The sequence below is a fragment of the Strigops habroptila genome, chromosome 11 (genome assembly GCF_004027225.2).
Source record: "Strigops habroptila isolate Jane chromosome 11, bStrHab1.2.pri, whole genome shotgun sequence".
Lineage (NCBI taxonomy): Eukaryota > Metazoa > Chordata > Aves > Psittaciformes > Psittacidae > Strigops > Strigops habroptila.
Genome location: NC_046360.1, coordinates 30,608,290 through 30,632,728, shown reverse-complemented (window position 1 = coordinate 30,632,728; position 24,439 = coordinate 30,608,290). Strand labels below are relative to the sequence as shown.

General features: G+C 42.2%; 1 protein-coding gene across 15 annotated transcripts in view; it reads right to left on the bottom strand.

The window, feature by feature from the left end:
• Positions 1-24,439, bottom strand: part of FOXP1 (forkhead box P1) — a 387,257-nt gene that overhangs the window by 218,782 nt on the left and 144,036 nt on the right. For 7 of the 15 annotated variants that reach the window (XM_030501099.1, XM_030501114.1, XM_030501118.1 and 4 more), the window contains one exon: positions 6,396-6,463. The gene's annotated coding sequence lies outside the window, so the exon portion shown is untranslated. The other 8 variants (XM_030501104.1, XM_030501109.1, XM_030501116.1 and 5 more) reach the window with 4 other exon arrangements.

The following is a 24,439-nucleotide window of genomic DNA, read 5'->3' as shown; positions in this document are numbered from 1 at the left end:
GCAAAACACACTGGAAAGTACACAGCCAGCAGAGGTGGCAGAGCCGCAAATTAAAATTCACAGATTACACTGGGAGAAACACTGAGCAATGAAACATCCCCGAGGCGGCGTCTGAAGTTCCTGCCATCAGCAGTAGTGAAAAATGCTTTCCTATGTTGCAATGAGAAATATGGGCAGGAAATCAGGGCCAGAAACTGTCCTTTTTTAAAATGCCTTGGCTTTAGTACGAGCTACCAAATAAGAAGGGTGGCCTCCTGTAATGCCCACTGACATCACTGGTCTTGTAACACTGCCACTGTAAAATATGGTCGCTACCACTGTAGGACAGTAGCTTCAGTATGCCGGAAGATACACTTCTGGTGCAGTAGAAGGCAGCAGGCAGGGACCTTAGAGATGACCAAATAAAATATGAAATATGCAATAAGAATCTATTTCTGGTGTCATTTTCTCACATCTCTAGATTTTCTAACACGGGAGAGTACACCGTCTTTGCCACGTCAGTTTTTTAAGGGCAGGTTTCAAGCCTGCAACTTTACGAGTGGTTCTTGCCCTCGTTTTGAGAGGCAGCCACGGCTGTGAGACGCTAACAGACAGCAGCGATGGGTATTAGAGCCCATCGGCCTATTTGCACTCATCTGGCAGCATAATTTGCACAAGGGCAAGTTTGACCACAACTTCGAATTCAGAGTTATCTGCCTGCTTCAGAAGGAAACCTGGATCTTTTCATGGCATTTATTTCTGTGTCTGAGACTGAGCATGAGCTCAGGCTATCTGACCTGTAGCCCATGCCAGAGTTCTGGAGTAATGAGAACTGATGCCATTTCTACCTATGCCATTCCCAATTCTTTCCTTGCCCAAGCTATGATAAAACGCAGAATGTCCTGACATATTATCCAGCTTGGTTTTGAAGAACCAGGCTGGAAATTGGGCAGTCTGCATTGCATGGCACATTATGACCTGTTTGCTTGGTGTACCTGTAGTCAGGCCAAGTTAAAAGATGAACATAGTGATGTACTTGTTCAACACAGTCTATAGCAAAGCTACCATCAGTATGAGAGTGTGTTCATGGACCACTGATGGCACAAGAAACAGGCTCCAACTTCCTGAACACAGCTTTTACAGCACACTTTCCAAAATGGCTCAGGATGACAAACCCAACCGGCTTCAACAGCACCACCCATCGCTGCAACAACAACATCAGCAGCAAAATCTCTTGCAGACACGTCAATGCCTAGCATGGGGTGTCGTGTCTCCCTCTTAAGATGCACATAGCTTAAATTTCCTGGTACACAGAAAGGTGGCGGTTAAGAATTCAAACACCTGCCTGTGGCAAGGACGCTGCAGCCCTGAACTCCATGATGGTGCCAATACAACCATTTTTACATGACGCTCATTAGACGAGAAAGGTTGGGCCTCCTCTGGTGACAGCTTAGTTTAACAGACGTCACAGCACTTTTTAGCAAACATGAGAGCGCCCTTTATGGCCGCTTCATCTGCAGATACAACCTCTCCATATTGGGCCACTTTCAATGTGCACAACTGCGTTCGATCTGTGGGTATAGATTTAGCTGGTGGTTTCCAAATCTAGACGTGTGCATGAACCACTCAGGACTCGTGCTTCATTTTCTTCACACATTTGAAATGGATGATGGTACTTTGAACGCATGTTAAGTAATACAGATCAGCAGAAGATCTTAGTGAGCATCTACCCAACCTAATGGAAGAAACACTGAGGTATTATGAGAAACATTGGCCAAATCTTGCTCATTTTAGCAATCTTCATGAAGACCAAAAGGATTTGGTCCAAAAGCATCGGATAAGAGGATCAAAACCTGCCACTGACTATCTTAAAGCCGAGAAACGTATCTTTCTACCAACCCACTTGAAGACTTACAATATATTAAGGAACATTAAGACCAAAAAAAAGAAGAAAAGCTGAACGGACCAAAAGCAAACAAAAGAAACATGTTCTCTTGAGATTGCTAATGCTGGCAGACAATAGCACAGAAAGAACTCCTCTGACAGATCTTTGAAGTCTTCAATGCAGAATACCAGTGGTCCATGTTAATGAGATTTGCTCAGATACTTCCTAATTATTCCAAAATGTCTTAATCTATTTTCTACATCTTCTTGACCCAATTGCTTCAGAAAAGCCACAGTTTCATTCATCTCTGGACTAAACTTTCCATTCAAAGAGGTAAGGTCTGCAAGCACTTTGTGTTTCCAAAGGCCCACACCACCTTTTTAGGGTTTACCCCAAAACATGCAGGTAATATTGTAATTTCATTTAGGAGACATTACAGAAACACTCTACACCTCTCAGTTTGAGTAACTCAAAGGTCTTAACAAATAGGATTTTACAACCTCTCCCAACATTCTGACAGTAAATAAATCCAGTCTTAGATGTGGCCTAACAGACGCTAATGGCTACAGCTACATGACCAGCACCCCACGAGCAAGTGAGCAGCAGGCATCAATGGGGGTCTCCCGGATCCCCATTTCCTGCTGGGGGGGATAAGAGCACTCAGGTTAAACACTTCCAGTATGGCTCTATGTAATTTGTACCTGTTGCAGAGAAAACATTGGAGAAAACATCCAAGAACCAGGTTGTATGCTCCATTACAGACTTTCTTATGAATGCACGCAAGACACAAGACCCATGTTCAGAAGCAGCCGCATGCTGCGTCTTCTAGGAATGATGGCTATTTCTGCTCTGTAATATGCTTTAAGAACATTAGCTCAAAAGCAAGAAAAGTCAAGGTGTCAAACTCACTAATGAAACCACCACCATACTGACTGCCCACTGCTTGACATGCATCACTGCTCCGCAGCCAGTACAGGAACCAGGAGTAAGGATGCTAGCAGCACATCTTCTGGAAAGTCACTAGCAAGGGAGAGTGCTGGGGAGAAGCTGCACACACTGCTGAGACAACCATATACAGAAACTCTTCCCAAAAAGTTTGTTTCAGGGCTTCAACTTTTGCCTGGAGCATCTGCTGCTTTGGCCAGCGAAAATGTGGCACAGCGACATGCCAACCTGGTTTGAGAGCCACGTCTCCTCCCAGTGAAACAAAGTGGTGGGACTAGTGGGAAAAAGTCAGGGTTTTTTTGTCCCATAACCACTTTTCCACATAGACAAACTGCACAATCCATCTTTTGTATTGAGCTGAGGAAAAAGAAGTCCTTCTGACCTTTCTCCTGGCTTGAAGGGAGAAGAAAATATAAGAAGGCTAACGCTCAAACCCACAGATTTATCTGTTGATCATCTCATTTGGTTCTGAGTTACAGCAGGCAGCTTCTGTTGTATTATCAACATTTAATCAGCATTTAACTCTGACAAGCATTAAGATTTGAAATTTTAAACTAAGTGCAACTTTGCTAAATCCTTTGTGTTGATTTTCTCTCCGTTAAAGGTTTTCTAAAGGATTCTATCTTTGCTATCTTGAAAGTCTGCATGTGTCTTTTGTTATCAATAATGTACAACTTTAGTAGCATGTTTTGTACTTTTCAATTTTTCAGCATGCAAGCGATCCCTGATTTACAAGGCTCCCTGAATGCTGTTTGATTATTGAAAATGCTTTTACATACATTTAAACAAATGACTGCTCCTGGAAAACTAATGCTATTGTCCATAATTCTGTAAAAATACATTTCGCCTCCCTTCTCCCCAAATCAAACATTTCAAATTCTTACTTTGAGGAAAAACTGGCATATAATTAGGCATTATGCCTAACAGTGCTAAATAAAGGAGAATGTAAACATCTTAATTCTGAAGGTTTAACCATCAAAGCCCCTTGCTGTATCTGTTCTGTTATTTGCGCCTCCGTTCAGAGCTCTTTAGAGCTCACAGGAAAAAAAGAAAGCAAACAAACCACGCAGAGTAGAAATCTATTTTAGCAGCTCTGCGCTGTATCCCGCTCCGCATGCCCAAGGCCAGGCTCGCACACAGCGCTGGGACGCCCAGGGCCATACGGCTGCTCCTCAAGGAGTACAGAGTCCTGCTCTGTAACTGCACCGAGCGGCTTAACCGCTAACTCAGAAGATGGGATTTCACCTGGAATTAAGCTATCAAGCAATTGAGCTCAAACTCAATCAACCAAACCCTTAACCTTCCCTGTTTCAGTGGCACTGCTCTAATTAGGACTCTATCACTATTTCCATTACTATCTCCTATTCTCATGGTTTATTATCTCGGCAGTTTCAATTCTCACCCAGTTGAAATTTGACATCCAGTTTCTTGGACCACGTATCATTCATTATGGCTTTATTTTATGAAATATGTTGCAAGATTATGGACTGATCCTGCAGCAAATAGGTTTTCATTGAAAATGGCACCCCTCACTGCAGTGGAAGTAGTACAGAGCCAAACCTTCCCAGAGAAACACGTCCTAAGATTACGGGACACATCAAACAACTTATTTTTCATCAAGTTGTGAATTTCGTTGTGCAGTCTGAAAACACGTGCTTGAACACGCATCCCTCCTGCATCTACTGTAGCTGACCCACGGTTCTCCAGTCCTCAGCATCTTCCCAGGGAGCCTGGATCAGCTCCTAGGAGACAGAGTTTGCCTAAGCCCTACTTACCAGCTCTGCCCAGGGGTGTGGGGTGAGATCGATAACCTATAGTTATAGTCAGGAGGTCAGACTGAAAAATCTAATGGTCTTTTCCAGTGACATTATACTATGAACCACCCAAACTGCTTACTCCTGAAGGATGCGCACCAGAGGCCATGTCTGGCACGCTTGGTGTCCTGATGGTAGCAATACAAAATAGGTCTGCTTTTGGAGACATGGCCTGTAAACTTCAGGCAAGTCTAAAGGTAGCGTTTTGCATTTATCACAACCAAAACTCCTGATTTTCCTAGGTCACATAGCATCATGGTCATGCATGAACCCCGGCTTCACATGATTCCCATTAATTCCAAGGCCCTCTGATGCACCCAGGACTTAAAATTTTTCCCTTCTTCACAAAAGATCAAAGGGGGAACACCACTGCAGGGCAAGGACCAACCATCTTCTTAAACTGCAAGATCTGCTTCTCTTTCAATACCTGAAATGCATCTAATACCTCATGGGCTCCACCATGAAAAAACCCAAACAGTAATATTCAAACCTTGAAAAGAGGCATGTATCATACAGCTGACATGCACCATTGGCATGGCCAAGGATTGCAATATTCACTTGAACTTCATGAATTTCATCCTCACTAAATAGGTATTTTTGGCAACAAAGAACTGAAAAAAAACCCCACATCATCCTCAGATCTATTTTAATTTAAAACAGGAGAGAACAGGGACATTTTTTTTCTCCCCCCTTGAAGTACATTTTAATAAAATTAAAAATAAAAATAGCTCTAATAGACTCCAATGCATTTAGTCATTCTGTAAAATTCTAAGTTTAAAATGAAATCACCATTTTATATTCAAACAAGGTCAAGAGAACAGCACTAATGAGCACTGACATCACAGCGAACAGCAGCCACTGCTCAGCGCTTACATCAGTGTTGCTTGTTGCTATGGTGCTTAACCGACTATTAATTTCTGAAAGAAGGTGATTATAAAGCAGCCATATGAACCTCAGTCAGATGACACCCTTCAGTACCAAACACTGATCTGCCTTTACTCTTGTCTTCTGCAAGTTAATTTTGTGAATCACCACTTTTGTGATGTTAATATTCCTTTGCAACTGGAAACTTTGGACCAGAGGAGAGGCAAGGAGTTAATTTAGAAGCAACGGACTTGCACATCGCTTTAAATAAAAATCATTTTGCAGCGAGTGATATTTCTTTCCTTTTCGCTGAGCTCCAAAGACTAAAAAGCATGTGTTTTCATTTCTGCACTGATAATAAGCAATGAAATTAACAGCTAAATTCTGCTCTCCTGCTGTAAATCCAGGAGTCTATCAGCCTGGGACAAAGCAGTGCTCAAGCTGACTTGACCATTCCCCAGGGACTTTTCCCAGGTAAGAGAACCTTGCTGCAGGGCTGAGCCACTGCAGCTCCCAGCCCAGCACCTGAGATGGACGTTGGGCCACAAACTTGGCCATGTGGCCACCAAGGCCGGCCAGATTAGGGTCTTCCCATTCACACACGGGCTCTGTCTGGTTACCAAACCACCTTCTCAGAACACATCTGAGAGCCAAAAAGTGCATCTTTGTGGCCGTGCTCTTAAAATGCAACTGGATACCTGAGCCACTGGCTTCCCAGGCAAAACACAGGTTTAAGGCACAGTGGTGGCTCCAAAAGCTTAGCTCTGAGCCCAGCGGTGCAACCTTTATCAATGTTGCCTGAAAAGCCTTTAATTGCGTGACTAAAGCGCACTCCTGGGGTGTTAGCAGGATCAGATCCTTCCTTCAGACATGCTTCAGAAACTGCGTGCAAAATGGTATTTGTATTTACCTTCTTCTGTTGCTCTTGTGAAGCAATCTTCAGTTACAGCCACCCAAAAAGGTCACTCTTCTTACCCTGCAGAGAAAGAAGGTAACACACGTGACTGCAGGGTCAGTGTCAGCAACAACACCCAAAGCATTTTCATTGGCACCACATTTGCAAGTCCAAACATAAATAAAGCAACAAATGAATCTAATCGTGTTTAATGGTGAATGACTTTCAGAGAGAGTTAATAAAAACAATGAAGTCACAGGACTGCTGCTTATCAGTACCAGCCAGTGTGAGGCTCTTCAGTTCAGCACGAACAACTTGGTCTTTGGGAGAAAAAAAGAGAAGAAAAAAAACCCATGGAGATGAGACATCTTTGTTCTCTAGCATAAACTTTCTTAATCTTGATGTCTATCAATCTATTTTCAGTCTGAATAATAGATGAGTTCAGTCCTTTGTTTCAGAAATCTGACTATTGTTTGAATGGGCTCTTCTTACTTAAGGCATTTTAAGACCATTTGTAACCACTGCTATTTTAGCTTCTGGATCCTTTCTTTTTTCTCCTCCTTTTCCATAGAGACACAGTCCTAAATGAGATTTTAAAACTCGCTGCATCTTCCTAATTCAAAAAGTTGTTTACTGCCTTGGGATATCTTCTTATTAAGCATTACCAAGAGCACACCAAGTATGCCAAGGTGGTAAGAGCAGTGGGTATTAAAAAGAGAAGTAATTAAAGTGTATCTTTATAAAAAGTAGGAGGGAGAAAACAGCACGTGTAGGGTTTTTTTTTACCCTGTATATTACTGCATCTTGTGTACTCTCTCTTATGCAAAAGAGTATGTAATCTTTTAAGAAACATGACAATCTGCCACTTTCTGTTCATGTAATTGGGATCAACATATGGTACAAGAGAAAAGAAAAACATTTGTTTATTAATTTAGATCAAGTTACTAACTCAAACCACTAACAGCATTCAGAATTAATTCCACATCAATTGACCAAATACCTTAATAGAGTAAAATTATAACATAATTCTGCTGAAATGTGGGTCTGCTGCTGCAGGGGTGCAGAATAACATGTAATACAGACAGAAAACTATGCAATGATTTGGTGATACAGATGACATCATATGAAACGGAAAGTCAGTGACATGTGGATGTGTAGGACAGAGCTACGTGAAACTCCATTTCGTAAAATTCACACAGTGATGTGGAGTACTGGGGGTGTTTGTGAAACTCATCAAATGGTAAGTTACGCTATTTACATCAGTAGGTGAAGCTTTTTACTGAGGTAGTAAAATACCAACCTCTGGGCAAAAATCAGAATCTTCATTAAGTTCTTTCAAAAGAAAATGTACTCATTTGCCATTTCTTTTAGAAGGAAAAATGTTTTCACCATGAGAATGAGGCATTACTTCTTTACCATTGAAACCCAATTATTTTTAGCCAGGAAGAAAAAAGGTTACCTTGAGATGAAATGAATATGGGTTTTATCTGTTGCTCACTGGCATTTTACTTTACATTTTATATCTCAAGTTTTGAGCGAGAAGCTTTTCACAGTTCTGTGGTACAACAGTAACATGGTACTGGAAGATCAGGGGCTAAAATTTGTACATGTTTGCTGTGTAGGAAGCCCTGTGTGCTTTGCTGGGGTACATGTAGAAGAGATTCCTGATTCTGCACTTTAAAGGACATAACTCTACTCCATCATAATAGGTCAGGTCTCACCTTCCTGAGAGTATGTAAAACAATACATCTTTTATGTAAAATACATGGCCTTTGACATCTGATGTGCTCTTAGATTAGCAACAATAAAGGCTTTTATCCTGCTTTGCTGCAGGGGTTATCTTGGATTTGACACTTTAAACCTCTTTTCATATTTATCTGTTTTATAAATTTTCTGGGTATTTGGCAGTCAGATCCTTATTCTGGCAGCATTTTGGCAAGCAGGCTTCATTTCTACCCTGAGTCTTCATGATCGCAAATGAACCATCTTAAAACGTACTTTTTAAGGAAACTGCTGAAAATTACACGTTCGCATAAAATGTGCACACAATCTCGGCAGCGCTGTGAAAGGCGGGTAACGTTTTCTAAGCACGTTTGTCCTATATGAACTGAACACACCCCAAGGAAACCCATAACACTGGCCCACCGTTAGCTGGTGGGAGACCAGCCGCGTCTACTGTGGGCAACACACAAGTAGGGCTGAGGGCCCTTCTTGCAAATTACTCCCTGTAATTGCAATGCAGACTGCTTACATTTCTGGTTATCTAAGTCTTATATATGCTACCTGACTTTAAAAATTTGGATAATGTACCACTGAAGTTAAAATGAGCAGCACAGACAGCTGTTCCCACCTGTGAAAATGTCTCATTAATAGTCTTAAAAGTTGAGTATCTCAAAACATAGAAACACAAATACAGACTTTCCTCCTGAAAATGTTTATATGGGTGAGCGAAGTGATGTAGGCAACACACATTCCTTCCATCATGCTGTCTTTAAGATAAACACAAAGTACCATCAACACTGTAAGTGTGCGTGTGGAGCAAACAAAGAAAAAAATCCCATCCTACCAAAGCAAGACACTTCACTACACTCATATTTTCCCCGCAAGGAGACGATTAAAACAGAAATCCAAGCCACAAACAAAACCCCACTTCGCGAGCAGCAGTGGTCTTGCTGTCTCACAAGCAGAGGGAAGGTCTTCAAGAGCCCACACCACCATCCCTGTGGCTCACCTGGCATCCTACATGGGAACGGTCCCTGCAGAACATGTGCCCTGCTCAGCTTTTACCAGATACTCCTGGAAAACCTGAGGGTCGGTCACCAAGTGCCTCAGTTTACCCACCAGTGAGATGGGTAAATGCTTTTGTAACGCGTTTTGAAATCCTTGTATAAAAGGTACTTTTAAAAACAGCTGTTTTCAGCAGCATTTTGGAGAGACAACTGGTAATAATCTTAAAAAGATCACAACCTGAGCCAGTGCCGTAACCTTTCTGGTTGACTCTAGCAGAAAGCCCCCCTGGTGCTCTGGATCAGGTCCTACCTATTTTCCTGTACAAAGGGACAAGACAAAAAGATCAGAGACTTTGCCATTATACCTGCTGTCAGGTTGGACCTTGTAACTCTTTTGATCCCACAACACTTATTTGATTTAGTGGTCTCCTCCTACAAGGCAGGGAGGTCATGTCAGGGAGGCTGCAATGGAGCCCTAACTCCAAGTGATTGCTGCAAAGCCAAATTTAACCCATAATATACAGACTATGCAGAAATAGAGAACACTGCAAAATGAAAGTCTACTTAGAACAGTAACATTTTTACTAATACCTAAATGAGAAGAGCCTTGGGTATAGCCAAAAATAGATTAACAAAGACCTCGATCCCACACAAACTGGCTGTGAGTAATTTTACACAGGAAAGTAGAACAGTTGAGCTGGTCCCCTGCTCAGAATTACACATGTACAGGTTTTTTGTGAGTGTCTCAGCCGTGAGAAGCCTACAGTTCATTATTGGAAACCTAAAGTAGCAAAGGAATCGCTCCTAGATTTAGGAGAATCTACTACTTAGAAAGCATACTTTTTATTTAAAAAAAAAAAAAAATAGAGAGAAAACACACACCCCCAATAGCACAACAAAAAAAGTTTCTGAAATTTTATTTTGATTTCTTTTTCTTATATAAGACCAGCTGAAATATATTTAATGTCTGCAATTAAAATATTTACTACAAAGCCTCCTGAAATCTTTAAAATATCAAAACTTGATCAAAACAAGCATTTCTGTGCAGTGATTTCTTCTAAATTAAGTGAACCGTAACCATCTAATACTGCTGCTTCTTTCCCTTCAAAACTCCCTGAGTCACATTCAGCTGCACGCAGGCTGAAATATGAAATGTGTCCTACTATTCTCATAATTATTATTTTCTTGTCTTGTGTAGGAAAAGATGATTTTGTCAACTGTACATTTGGAAAAGAAAAAAAAAAAAAAAACAAACCACATTTTTCACTTGCTATTTTGCTAATCCTGAAAATACAGGATGTACACCGATAGGGAAGAGCAGCATCTGGTACCAGGCAGGCTTGTGGGCCCAATCCTGCGTGCAGGTTACTCTTCTCACGCAGTGCACTCAGCTGGGTTACTTGCACTAACACACACAAACCATGTGCAGAGTTGTTTTGAGGATGGTCACTAGTTGTCTCTGCAGTTTTGTTGTACCTATTTTATTGTCAAAGAGTATCCAGCAGCTTTAAAAAAATTATTAAACTATTTTAAATAACCTGAGGGAGAAATATTTGTTCTGACCATTGTCAACGTGGCTACTTTCTATCGCGCAGTGTATACTAAATCCCAGGAGGCATGGTACAGGAGATTTTCTATACCAGGAGTCATTATCACCTCCTCAGAAAGTGAAATGCAGGTGAACAGTAAAACTGTGAGAGACTAAGTGCACTTCTTCCACCTCGCTTTGAAGAGGGGGAAATGGATTTGGTACAGGCCAAAGCACAGGGATATTAATGCTCGCCACCTTGCTGCTTCTCGGTGGAAGGAGGGAGCAAATCATACTGTATTTTCATTTTCAGTCATTAGCAGGCTGTTCAGAATCTGTGGCTGGTGCTTATTATTTATTCTAAACAGAAATAAAATAAAAACAAATGACAGCACGAGGAGAAAGCTACGCACAGCACATTTTCTCTTTCAAAACAATACTACCTTTCAAGTCCACCGTAACCTTGGGAAAGAATAACTCGGTGTAAGCCAATGCTACGAAACTAATCACAATCCATTCCTCCCCTGCTTTTTTTTAATAGCTCTTACAGGAAATATGGGAACAGTTAATAGACAAGTTAAGAACAGCTCGCTCCCAATGCGGAATTCGAACTGCGATTCTAAGTCTTGCATCTTTTAATGATGGATTGGTTATTTGCCTCACACGAATTACTTTGCATAACCGAGCTGGCCCCTCATTGAATTCATCAGACGTAAAGACCATAACACGTTCCCAGAAAGTATCAAACCTGTCAAATGCCCAATCAAATGATGAGAGGCCATCTCACTGACGCTGAGAGCCAGGAGATCAAACGCTGCCGCCTGCCTTGTACGCGCCTCATCTTCCCCGTTCCTTAAAATAACTCTGCGTGCCTCAACGCCAGCCTTAACCATTTTATGCCTGTGTTACAACTCTCCTCTGCAAACTTGACCTCACCTAATTAAAGGAACGAAAGGAATATCCCCTCCCCGAGCACCGTGGAGCTACCCGCTGCAGGCGCGGGGCGCAAGGGATCGCTAGAGCTGGCACCTCCGCCAAGCCAAAGCCACCGGAGCCGTCACTTCGCGCTCCACCACACTCGCCTCGGGGGCAGGCTGACGGCTCTCCCACAGTGGATTTCCACTTCCCCTCCTGCGCGCCCCGTGCGCGGCTCCGGGTGCTTCCCCGCCACCCCTCCGCCCCGGGCCGCTCCTCCGCCCCGCGACCTCCCCGCCCGCCTCAGGCCGCGCCAGCCCCCGCCGCCGCCGCCATCCCCGAGCCCGCCAAGCCCGGGCCAGCGGCGGCGGCCGGGACTCCTCGCTCTTACCTGGGAAGCGAGTGCTACTCTTGGTCATGGTCATGTGGAAATATTTTCGAGGTATCCTTTAACAGCCCTTTAAACATTGAAGCCTTTAAAAAACAATATTTGCTGTTTTACCTTTGAAGCTTTAACAAAAGCTTTGTTTTAGCATTTACCTCGGTGTGCAATAAGAGTTAATAATCAAATCCGTCCCAACCCCCACAAATGTTAAACAAAAAGATAAAAGAAATGCAAATAGCTATTGTCATGGAAAGTTAAAGTACCTGTCTGTATTTTTAAGTGAAAACTATTATCTCTATCAATCAAAATTTAAGAATACAATAGCACTAATCACACAAGGTGCTTTGACTGAGGTACTTTTCCTCATAAAAAGTTTTTTTTTTTTTTTTTTTTTATAACTGGTGCATAAAAGTAATACACTTACAATTAGATATGGTATTTGTAATTTTGTTATTAAAAAACCCTCGGCAATCTTATTGTTAATAAATGCCTCGGAGTCTGTAGGCTGATTTGTACCCAAGAAGACCAAAAGTCCCTACATATTTTAATAAGGTTGATGAAATTTTATTCAGATTCTCACACTTTCCAACATGTGGTGGAACAGCACACTCTTCTGTTTGAGAGGAGTTACTCAAACGAAGGAAATAGTTAATTGGTAACCAAAACTACTACTTCTGGCCTCGCTGCACATTTTCCACATTTCTCCAAGCGCTCTCTGTGCTGCAGCCGTCTGCTTTGAAGACGTGCCCTTTGTCATCTTTGCTTTAATTTTTGATACCAATTCCCTCTCGCCGCACCCTGACGCTCTCCTAACGCAGCCCACGTTGCACACACGGTACGTACATTGTGCAGGCACACCGCTCCGATCCTCTCCAAAGTCATTTTTAAAACTAATTCGTCCAGACTGAAGCAGAAGCCGAGCTGCGCAGTTAATAAGCGCAAGAGCAAGCGACAGTAATTACGCCTGTACTAAAAGAAAGAGCCCGAGATTAAAAATACCTATAAGTAAATAGTTAAGCCAGGATGCCATTATGCAAACTCTGCTCTCAGGGAGGGATGTCTCCCACACTGAGGAGCAATAGGACTGTCATTTTTTCCCCCTGCAATATCAGGTTTCCCACTCCACAGTTCTGGTACTCTGCATCATGGCTAACATCTCTAGTGTGCTATTAATATCAATGAAGAGACGATTCAATTTCCACATAAGAAAAACCTTCCTATTACAGCGCAGACATTCTAGCGAGGACCCTTGCAAAGGAAACAATAAAGACCAGAGGGTTGGTGTGGGGATTTTTTTTTTCCCCCCTCCTTTTTTCTTGTGCTGCTGCTTTTGCAGTTCTACGTTGCACACTGTTTGAAAGCTTTTAGCTAACAATGGAAGCATTATCTTCAGGATAGTTACAAAACAGGATTTGTTAGTACAAAGAACAACACCACCGAAGTCATTCCCCCCCCCCAACCCTGCAAATACCTGCCCTATTGCAATACGCATTTAGTACTTTATTCAGAAGTATATTCCAGAAACACCTGTATTCTTGATCAAATTCCCTGCAACAAACTCCCTCAGCGGACCAGGTTTGCTTAAGGAGGTTTGGACAATTAAAAACAAACAAACATTCTGTGCATTTACAAAATGGAACAGAAACAAAAGTATCTTACTCTACCCGAGTGCAAACTTACCCATTAATGAGGAAGAAAAAGGCTTAGAGCTGTACAGTAATTCCCAACCAACTGCAGAAAGTTGAGAGTTTGAAAACACTAAAGCACTTTTGCCTATCCAGCCTTTCTGTGCTTCAACACTGGCTGCAGTGTAAGGAAGGACTGAAGGTATGTGGTCTAAACACAACAAAAGCCACTGCCTTACTCTAGATTAAATATGCAGGAAGAGGCCCCTTTGCATAAACACAAACACTCAGCAAATGAGTAACTGGCTCAAATCAGACGCCTGCTGTGCATTCTACCTGTCCTGATCTCTGACAAGCTACACAGCTTGTTTAAGGGGATAGGAGCTACAAAATCAAATCAAATCATAGTGCTAAACGCTTTCCTCATGTAATAGTAAATAACAACAGCACCAACAACTCAACGCCAAACGTTCATTTCTAATCTAAGCATTGCTCTGGCAAAGAGCTGAATCGTGTGCTATGCCCGCTTTGGCTCAGCCACCCATCTCGCCGGAGCAGAAGAAACACAACCAAACACCACCTGTAAAATTCATTTTCATTAACTGTACTGAAGTCCAATACATTCCTGGCCCGGCCTGTTTTTAACAAGGATTTAAAATTAATAGAGAGACTTTTGGTTGAGTTGACAGATTAAATTTGAATTTGCTTGTACTGTCCTTGTTTTGTTTACTATGTAAAAGACATTCCACTCACAGACCTATTTTAGCTGTTATGAATCACTGCATAATGCACACCTATTTACTAGTTTATCTGGGGAAAGGGAAGAAATTTCTGAAGTTTCCCTTAAAAACATTATTCTCAAAACATTACTCTCAAAAACGACCCCTCCAAACTATATTTACTTCAAAAAACAACTAAATTAGAGACTGTGATAACCACCAAGCACGTCTAAGCATTTATTATTATAATCGAATATACATAATTATACACTATGATTTACTCTTGCTTCTAGAGAAATAAATTATTTTTCAGTCTCGTTTATCCTTCCATTCCACAAATAGAACGAAGCAGCACGATTCTAAAGCAATTGGAATTCACCAATGTCCCTTCCTAACTTAAGGAGTCAAATCACATTGACCTCTTATTGTAAATCCTAGCTACATGTTGGTTTTGGTAATTTAATTATTTTTTAATAACTTGCAGTATTAAATGATTGCCATTGAAACACAAATAAGATTATACTCCTCTGCCTTACTCGCTTGTGCTCCAGACTACAGCGGAACATGGATGACATGAGTGCGTCCGGCACCGAAATCTCATTCTGAAAGAGCACTTACACACAAGCAGACACAGGAAGATTCGGGCTTTAGAAGATGCAACACATTTACTGGATTCTCCAGCATGTGCCACAGATTATTTCAAAGGATACTGGATATAACACACAGTTTTAATGTGGATCGAGTGTGCTCAGTTCCACTGAGCACTCATACAGATGGAGGGAGTTTTTTACTTTTCCTTGGATAAACTCACCACGTTAAAGCACGATAAAATTGCTAACATGAGCTAGTAGTCAAGCCTAACAGGATAAAAATCCTCCAGGAAAGAATCCTGCAAGAAATTTTAGATCCCCTGTATCATTCACCATTTTTGCATTGAAATGACCTTCCAAATAAGGTGTCAGATAAGACGGTTCACATAGATGATAGTGATCTAACCTTGATGCAAATAAACCATAGAACAAAATTTAATCAGTATATCACTGTGTAAAAGCCTTTGTCCATCCCAATGGAGCTTCTAATGACTGTTTTGGCAGTTCTGGCTGGTAGTTATGCCTCCCTGCTCATATATATCTCATACTGGTTGAGCAAGCTAATGGAACTGCTGTTAGTGGAATCCAATATTAATACCCTGCATCGTGCAAAACTGGATGCAACTGAATATATTATACAATTACAGGTAGTATCTAATTCCATAGGTATTAGATATGACGCTCTAAATTAATATTTTAATAAAGTGAAATAAATACTACTTTTCAGGTAAGATATCTACAAACACTGGATCTGCCAATCTTCCTGCTGTAAGCCTACTCTACACTCACACAGAACAGACATAGGACCCTGACAAAATTTGGCAGGCAAGCTTCAGATGCTGAGTGACACATACTGATGCACAGAGTCAAAGATGTCATCTTCATGCAAGCTCCACTAGTTTAGAGCTCGAGAGAAAAATGAAACAAAAAAGCCCCCCAAAATAAAACAAAACAAAAAAAAAAAAAAAGGGGGGTGGGGGAGAGAGAGAGTAGAGCAAGACCTCCAGAAAATAAACAGGGTGTACAGTTTCAAAGGCTACAGACACAGACATTTCATTGTTCAAGCCAATTATCAGTGGAAAATAATAACAACAGATGGATTCAGAGTCACTGACTTTTCATATGCACTTCATCTCTGCACAACAGATGATGAAATGCGAGAGCTATCTCGGAAAGGCAAAACATCTTTCAGTAAAAGAACTCTATACTCCAGATGGGGACCTTCTAAGGCAGCTGATTATCTTCTTATAATGTTGTAAGATAGACTTACTAAAACATTTCCAGAACTGATCAGATAGGATGAGCACAATGGCATCATTATGAGGGGGTAAGCTGCTTTTCGGCCTCAGACTTGTGACTAAACTAGCCAGAGATTTCAATAGGGTCTGAGCTGCCCATTTTCGCATCAAGTACTGGTTCCGATAAAAAGGGCCCGAAACTGCTGTTCACAGCCTGGGCAGAACATGGGGGTCGGCTGCATTCAGCGACTGCATCGCTTGGTCCCCAGTAAAAGTCCTGCTGCCACGAGCGAGGCGAACCCCCTCGCCTTCTGCAAGCAACCCGCTTCACACGGGGACAAAGGCAGAGGACAAAACAGATTTACAAGCACGACTGTTTCCACTAGAATTGCTAGATGTAGAGGGACCTCGTCATCCAGGGGCTCACAGCAATGTAAATGAGGAGTAACCTCAGCTGAGTCAATGGAGTTACACCCACGAAAACTGGCGCGAGGCACAAATAAAACATACGTTCTTTCTTACAAAGCCTTTACAAAAACTCATCCTTTCAGGGGAATAAAAAATTTGCTTTCAAAGGGAAATAACAAATACGTGTAAATTTTGGTGGTTCCTGTGATAAGCAGTTCCAACAAATGTCACAAACACCCAGTGAAGAACCACCTACCCAGCACGACCTTCTCCCACTCAACCTGAATACTGCAAACTATGTGTTTCTGATCACATGAATCAGGTACACCACAATCTCAAAACTTACAAAAGTAGTGGAAAAATTGGCTCATTAATCTTTAAGACAACATTTCTTTCATGGAAGAACACTACCGAAGTGGCGCAGTAAAACGAACTGGTTGCCATTTCCACAGTTTCTTCTCCAAAACACTGCAAGGAAAATTTAAAACCCAGCACGCTCTGTAAGTCAGTATCACATACTGAGGGGTAGCAATACACAACAAACACACTGAACTTGCACCTACCGCTAATTTATTTCACAAGTTGCAAAATATTTCTTAAGTAGAGGTCTGTTGGCTTCACAAACGCGAAGGGGAGAGATGAGTTCGCGGGCACAAAGCACAGCGTTTCCCCTCTTTGTGAAGTACTTTGTCAAAAGTAAATTCACAGGGGAACATACGAGCAAAGAGTAAATTTTGCCCAGGGCAAAATTCTGCAACTGCTTTAAGAAGCAAACAAGAACACAAAAGATGTGTAATACAACCATCTGGCTCTACTCATGCTATATCAATAATCCCCAAAATTTATCCCCACCCCCTTAATCAACCCACACTGATGCCACAAAACCAAATGGCATCACTTATGCTTCCTGCCCATCACATTTTGAAATGGTATTTAATATGCATACAGTACATATTTGCATGTTAATCAATTTCTTTAAGAAAAAAATATTTTTGCTTCTTGAGCTATTAGTTCTGCTTTTTCTACTTATTCACACTGGGATCTCTAAAACCACCAAGAAAGTCCTTGTGGTAAAGGCACTCTCATATCGACACAGCATCTCAGGTATCAGGATAACGTACCGGTCAAAATTTCAATCTCTTCTTCTCTCTAGTTTTGTGCCACAGTGTGAAAATAGCAGAGGGTGAATAATAATGTGCCAGCAGAATTAGCTGTTCAAGAATCCTGGGTAAGCAATCAGTTTTGAACTCGAGGTTGGATGCATTTCTAAGCATTGCCCTATTTTGGATTCAGGGAAGGAATTATAAAGGGGAAGCAGGGTATCCTACACGTCTTTTCCATTGAGGATTTGCACTCGTATTTCAGGCTGTGCCCCATCCGGGAGGCAGCCTTCTTGTGAAGGAGGAAGAAAATGGGGAGCTCCTGTCCATGGATGGAGGACAAGCCTCCAGTGTGCACTGGCTGCATGGCCGCTCTCCCTTCCTATCCCAAGGCTGTGGTAGGAGACCACCCCAGGATGGACAGACAGAAAAGACAGCCATCTGAAGTGACCAGAAGGGTGGCCTCACCATTGTTTGGGGTTGGCTTCGTTCTTGAGGGAAAATCACGTGCGTAACCATCGTGATTCATCCCGGGAGCGCGCAGCGTGAAACCGGTACCAAAAACAACACTTCAAAGACGGTCTCTCTCTGGCGCTTCAGCGACCGACAACCTCGGCCCTGGGTGCTGACTCAGAGCTCTTCTTCTTAATCGACTTCTGCAACAACATACCCTGGCCCAAACCCGGCCTCTCCCCGTGGCCGTGTCTGGCTGGCTGGCACCCTCCCCATGCCTGGGAGCTGCCCGGGGGGATGCGAGCCATGGCGGGGATAGTGCCCCCCAGCCCACAGCGCTTCATGCCCTGCCGGAGCACCAACACATGACTGTTACATAGGGAAGGAGAAATGCAAGCCCTGAGCACTCATGGCATGGGTGGAAATGTTTTGCAGCTATTTTCTTTGGACGTAAGCATGCCTATAGCGGTTATGTCTGCTCCTACATCCAGACTACCAACCTGAGATCACAAACACTTTGTTAATTTGTCTTTTTTTTATTATTATTTTTTTTTAAATCCATTTTTGGATCGCTTCTGCTGTTTCTATGGCTTGACTTGTACAGCCTCTTTGTAAGAATTGAAAACAGTCTCCCACAAACACAGGAATGGGCAAATGGTTTAGAGAGCTAATCCACACCTGGGCTACGTAAAAGGGGCTCATATTTTCCAAACAGAAACACAACCGCTTTTATATATGAACCAGATTTGGATCCAAAAGCTAAACCCTTCGCCACATCCTATGTGGGGCTCTGCAGCAGTCAAGGGGAGCAGCGGTGGGTGGTGGCTGCACCCATGTTTCTGTGGCACCACTGGCTCCATCCCAAAGGTGAGCCACGAATGAGGAGTCATCGTGACCTTGGACTTGGATGCAAGTGGCAGACCTGTCCTAGTTACACCATGGTTAAGACAGGGTAATCCCCATCCCGCGCACGCCTCTTAGAGAAGAATCTGGCCCTGTCTCCTTACTCTTGTTAGAAAAATGAAGGCTGTGACAGAAAATAGCTGAGAACTACATCTTGCCGATGCCAAAATACAATAATAACATGTTCAAAGATTTAATTTAGAAGACTACAAAGTCTAGCTCATACATCATAACACCTTGAAATAACACTTTAAGGTCAAATCCTGTGCATTTTTGGAAACCACCAAAACATAATGAAGTTTTACTTAAACACAGCATTTACATTTATAACGCATTTCAGATTCTTCAAGTAAGCTAGACCACATGCTAGGAAAATGTACTTCCCACAACATACAAATTAAGTCATATACAGCCTTCCCTCCGCAGGCTGAACAGCCACCGGCACAAATGGAAGTCCTGTGTACGGATCAAAGGCAGCATGTGGACCTCAGAACATGATTTTTTTTTATTTTGTTTTTAATTGGCAAGCCATCAAATCCCACCAGTAGTTTATTTTTGTTGCCTTCCTCGCCCCTTTTCTACCTCTCCCCCTTATTTCACAACGGAACATTTTTAAACCACTAGAAATCTTTGTGGCAAAGGTGATGTCATACTGACACAGGATCAGGTGTGAGGTATGGTATGAATAAATACTTCTCCACAACCACATTTAATTTTCAATGGTTGGGCATCAAGAGACAAAGAAGTTCTTATGCAGACGTATTAACTGAGGATTTGATTTTAACTGGTCTACATTTAAAAGAGCAGGAATGATGCACGGTGCAAGCCTAGAAGAGAAAAAAAACCAACCCAAAACACAAAAACTCCAGACCCCTTTGTACCTTCCTTCTTGGTTTGGGGAAAGCAACCTACAGCTCTGAAACTTATTGCTCTTCACAGTAATAAATATACGGTTCTTGATTACTTCGTCTTCAAGTCACCGATACCATGCAGGATAATTGTACTTTATGCACTGGTAATAAAAACTCTCCCTATGAAAATAAATATGTATTTTACAGTAATCAAGCAGGAACTAATTCTGTACTTTTTCACAAGTAGCCATTTACTTTGGCACAGAATGGTAATGTGTAGCAGAGAACGCAGTATATGCTTTAACCCAAGAAAAATTAGACTTGAAAATTAATACACAGTGAAAGACAAATTTAAAGCAGCCTTCTTGTGTTCTGACATAAGAATATAAAAATGACACGAGCAACTAAAGATTAGTTTACATACTTTTCAATCACAGCTGCCGCTCAGTAACCACAATACCTTTAAAATGACATTCTACCGAAACAGATACAGTTTGGCTGCAGCGGCGGCTAGATACAGTTAATGTGAAATTAAAAGGGCATTCTTTTATTTACACACATGGCGCAGCACTGAGCCCCAGCACAATTACAATGGAGAGATTTTGTGGCGTGATTAATTTAGAAATACTCTAGTGATAAATAGAGTGCATTGCGAAGGATTCTGCCGAGCAAATTTTTATCACCAGCCTTAGTTGTCAAAACACAGTTTCAGGGACAGAGAAAGAACGAGTCACATCTTCTTGGTTAATATTTAATTGGGTGCTAAAGATTCCTCCCAAGGACCTCTGAACCATCACTGACAGCCCCGCAAGATGTCCCTATCTGTGAAACAGATACCAACCCTTTCTGTATAAACTAAAATAACATGAAATTTAATCAAACCATCCAATTAATAAATCACTTCAGTGGACACTGCAGCCCCAGCCCTGTTTAATTACATAATTTTAAAAATATTTGCACACTGCAACCACTAAGATTGGCTCTGAGGTTTCATAACACACACTTAACACTTGAGCTGGAGAACAAATCTATTTAATAAATGCAGAGCTAAGTGCAATAATGCCACTCCACTCAAACTGCAAAATCACTTAGCACAGCCTGTGAGAAAAAGCAAATAAACTCCCCCCCCCCCCCCCCCCCGTTTAAACACAGGTCACTGCTACCGCCGGCTCTGGCCAGAGCTCCTGCCTTCGTCTGTGCATCTGCCCGGGATGGGGCTGGGAGAGCGAGGTCTCCTTCTGTGGCACACAGCATCCCTCCTCCAGCTGCACGCTGGATCCCTCCCCTTGCTCTCTGCCTCCATCCCTCCCTCCTCGCTTTCCCCCTATTTCTCCCCCTGCGCTGCTCTTCTGCCCTCTTTCCCCCTTGCTCTCTGCTGCTTGCTGGGTCTTCCCATTGTCATGCTCCAGCTATCCCCATTCCCACCATAAGCTCCTGCCCTGAGTTTCCCCCACCTGCTCTCTTTCTCTGTCCCATTTCAGATAGCTGTGGTGAAAAAAACTCGTTGGGAAAAATCAAAACCAACCACCAAACAGGATGGAGCGAAGAGGCTGGGGAGGAAAGCGAGGGAAAGAAAACAGTTCAGTAAGGCCAAGCAGAACGACACAATTTCCAACAACAGCAAGAGTCACTCCTGAGCACCAGGATGAAAAATAAAAGCCACGGACCAAGAGTGTTACTTGGTGTAATTATTTGGCTGCAGGGTCTGGGATGGGTGTAACGCCTGTATCCGCGGGGCAGAGGAAAACTGTGTTACTGCCATATATAACTAGGTGTGACAGCACGGGAGAGGTTGAAATACACATGGACCAAGCAGTGGCCTTAAATGAAGGGGAGAAAAAGCAAAGCTAAGGGTTTGTCACAGCTCAGAGGCACAGCTGTGTGCACTCGTACAGACTTTGCATTCATTCATATAGAGAGAGCACAGCTTTCAGGTCCTGTGGTTCCAGCGTGATTTTTGGATGAAAGTTGAGCCTCAAAAATAAATAAGTCTATATTTGGCCTACCCTGGATTTGGGAAGTTCTCCACAGCGCTTTGCATAGAAACAATCTGAATTAATACAGCTTAAATTTGCGAGATTATAATATTCTTTACCAAGCCAATGGATGCACCTCTAAAATTCACTGCCCTGACAAATAGTAGAGCTCTTGAAAGTCTGCTTGTATTAGTTTTATGGATCTATTCTACTGCTTAAATCAGGTCTCATTAAAATTACCATCCATACAAGTTCTCCCACTGGGAAATCTACATGCCAGAGCTACTCCAGTTCCGCAGGCGGTGCTCAGAGGGGGTTGCATATTGCAAAATAGCTGTGGACACGGCCGGGGGGGAGGACAGGGAGAAGAACAAGAGGACTTCAGGACAGCAAACAAGTTACTCCTTATGCTCCTCTGATTTTAATCAGGGCAACTTTTGCTCAGGGTGTGCAAATGCATCCGTGAAAAGAAATGCTACTGCCAGAAATGAAACCAGGGGGGTGGTGTAAAAGAAATGTCCCTTGGGAAGCCAAACCCCAGCTCAAACACCCATTTTAGTGTTGGAATGGCAGGCTAAAACTGCAAACAGTGCACCTGACAACTTACACTAGAGCATATGATCTGCACACTGCCCCTCCAGTTTAATTTTTAATAGTAACAGGACTTAAATCTCAGCATTAATGTATTAATGTTCAAATGAATACAATTAAAGGCATCTCTGTTTTCTTCAGTGCTAACGACCTGGAAGATCTCTCCACCCTTCGTATTTGCAGGGACTATTACAAATATATTCTGTAGCCGTTGTTTTGGCAAAGCAGCAAAAACCTTTGCCTTTTAAATATAAAGTAACAGGAATAATGAATAATATATCTTCTGATTTTTGTTCTGCCATGATATATATATAATGATATATAAAATGTTCATTTATTATTATCACACATCCTCGGAAGCAGACATGCAAAATTACTTTTCTTTTCCTTGTCTTATAAGGGTCATTTATCATATGGAACATCCTCCAAATAGGTAGTCCTAAAATCTCAATTTACAAAGACATTTTTTAGAGATGAATTCTGCAAACAGGGCTACTCTGCTGATGGTTAGAATAAAAACTTTATTATGTTAAAATAGCTGGGTTTAAGGAGGGAGAAATGCTCTGCGGTTTCTTTTAGAAGTTCCGGCCCCCACAAATTAAAGTCTGCCTATTATTTTTACCTAAATCTTGCCACATTTATTAGTTAACAAAAGCAATGTGTGACCCTCTTTAGGCCAAGTTCAGAAAACAAAAGCATTTACTGAAAGGGCATTAATTTTTATCGTAGCATCTGTGATCTTTGGGTGGGGAAAGGAAACACCATAAAAAACGATGTCTGTGTATACACACTATCAGTCAGATTTTAACACTTATGCAGAATAATGCAAAGCTTTATTTCTTTTTGATGTTAACAGGCCTCTTTTTTTTTTTCTTTTTTTTTTGCATTCCATTTTTCAATATGTAAAATGACAAAATGCAAAAACAAAAACACGAAAATGTGCTTGGTAGGGCTGGCCTAGTTTTCTGAAACACGCACAAAAAATCAAACTCACTCATAAGATCTTATTTTAATATGTAATAGAAGAATCTGGCAAACATTAGCCAGAATGAGCTTAGCCAGCGAACACAGACTAACGTACTAGTCTGCTGCTGCGAAGCAAAATGGAAATGTGGTCTTGTTCTTCCAACAGACAAGAGCAGCACCTTCCACCTTGCGGAGCACCCAAGGAACACGGTGCAGGCGGCAGCATGGGGCCAGGCTCCTGCTTAGCTCCTTGGTGCTCACACCAACACCTCACCATCTTATTTGCTGTCCATTTGCAAACGAAGCCCTCTCAGTTGTCCTTTCTCTCCTTTACCACGGGGATGGTAAAGGTAGGTCAAGAGTAAACACATGCCTTTTCCCCAAAGCTACGTCCAAGCTCACTCCAGCGTTGGCCGCTGTGATCTTGGTAAGCAAGACCCAGCAAAACCCAAGCAGCAGTGCGATGCTCCTCTCATACATCTTTTCTTTGTGCCCAAAGTCTACTTCAAGCCATGCAGCTTTGAAGCGGTACCCAGAAAAGGAGTCAGACGTAAAACTACCTCCAGGGCAAAAGGATATAAAAAAAGATGATCAAGAAAGAAAAAGGATATGGGAGAGCTGGAGTCAGCACGGCTAAAGATTCCAATGCGGAGGGAGGTGGAGGGGGAGAACAACTACAAAGCACTTAATTATAAACCCAAAAATGTTAGAAAACCAATCTCATGCTAACAATTTGCGTATTTGGGGATTACCTACGGATGAGGAAGGTTCAGCCTAATCAGCTATCTGTGCAAATGGATCCTCAACATGCCGGAGCCGAACTCAGTGCAAAATCCCGTTAGAGTGGAAAGAGCACATGAAACGCCCTTGAGAAACGTGGCTAATGCCACAAACACTGAGGAAACAAGCGTTAATAAATTCTTCCATTTTCAGGCTTAGGAGGCAAAGGGCAAATGTTGAAAGAAGGAGAAGATGGGAAGGGCATGGCTACACTTCATAAGAAGTTCATTTCACGTGTCACACATTCCTGAGATGGGTCTCACTCCTCAGATTAAACCCATCATTTTTAACCCACTAAAA